Source organism: Poecilia reticulata, linkage group LG2, assembly GCF_000633615.1.
Source record: "Poecilia reticulata strain Guanapo linkage group LG2, Guppy_female_1.0+MT, whole genome shotgun sequence".
Classification (NCBI taxonomy): domain Eukaryota; kingdom Metazoa; phylum Chordata; class Actinopteri; order Cyprinodontiformes; family Poeciliidae; genus Poecilia; species Poecilia reticulata.
Window position 1 is genome coordinate 29,068,108 of NC_024332.1, and position 1,397 is coordinate 29,069,504.

Sequence of the window (1,397 nt, forward strand, 5' to 3'; positions counted from 1 at the left end):
TGTTTTCTAATGTTTCAAGACAAATGTTAACATGTCTAACCCACAGAAATTATATAATAGAAAAGTAATGCTATGGGGAAAAACAATTTCAGCAATATAGAAAAAGCAATCTTTTTTTCCCCAAGGAATTATTTTCTGTTTCAGAGCAAAATACTGCCTGCCTATAAGGATTTCACAAAACTCATTTTAGGCAAACTAAATTATCTTATTWTTTTACAGTCACTGTATATTTTCCACTCCAGTGGTGTCACTTGTGCGGTTTATTATAACTTGCTTTGGTTTTATTTCCCAGTAGGCTTAAAATAGCCTCAAACAAAAGTGGTGTCTTGCACCATTAGCTGTCCCAACCAAGTAGAACATATGTAAATATTTCAGCAGCTCCAGATTAATTAGTTTATTATTCCGAGTACCCTAACCACAAAGACCAATGAATGTCTTCACACTTTTTATCAAGCCCCCTTTTTGATTAAAYTGCGGTTCAGAAAACAGATCTGTGTTATTGAACAAGACAGCAAAGGCAATAGTTGAGCAACTTTGATTGACAAGTCGTATGTTTGCATTTAAGTACTTGCTCGCTATGTGCCATGTCTGCTTTACTCAAATTCCAAAACGTTACTGAAAGATGTAAGAATAAGTACTGTATTGTTTTGTTTTGTTTTTTTATCGCCCGGCCGTATGTACAATAGGTTTAGATTAAGACATTCAAAATAACCATATTATTTTTTTACCGTTTGTCATTTCGTAAGTACAGCTGCACAGGTCAGTTTGATCAGATTGGATTGGCCAGATTTCCCTTGATCTGCTATGATTAAAGACTGGCTGCTCAAATACTGAAAATCAAACATTTCGACCTCTCACCACTTTCAGTCTTAACTAAGACAATCAACATTATGTACTTTTATGCACTTTTTTAAGTTTAATAAAAACGTCCCAAARGTTTTAGGGCAAATCTTTTGATGTATAATTTGGGATGATGGTGTAATTTATTTGTACTCTGTTGAAAATTCAAACTTACTACTTCTSTCAAGTAGTACACCACAGTTATGTTTTTATGYATTTTAGTCCTTAGAACAAAAATAATTGGAATTGTTCAAAATCAAACTTGGTAGATCAGACCTAATTCAAAACTAGAAATTAATATTAGCTGATTTTAAGAAAAATAATTGTTCAAAATCTACTTTATGACTTCATTTCTAGGATTTGTGCGACCACAACCTGCATGCAAAATTACTTAGGTGATCTAATGAGAAAGAAAAGGGCCCCCAGCTCATTTCCCTGCAAGATCCCCTGTCAGGAGTGAAAACCGAATGCATTAGTCTGCTTTTCAGCTGTGGGAGCCTATAGGATTGAGCTGTTGGCCGTGTGCCTGCTGAGTGTATTCAAGCCTCCACAGATAG

General features: G+C 34.8%; 1 protein-coding gene across 2 annotated transcripts in view; it reads left to right on the forward strand.

The window, feature by feature from the left end:
* Positions 1-1,397, forward strand: part of gpm6bb (glycoprotein M6Bb) — a 37,142-nt gene that overhangs the window by 10,085 nt on the left and 25,660 nt on the right. The window lies entirely within an intron of this gene.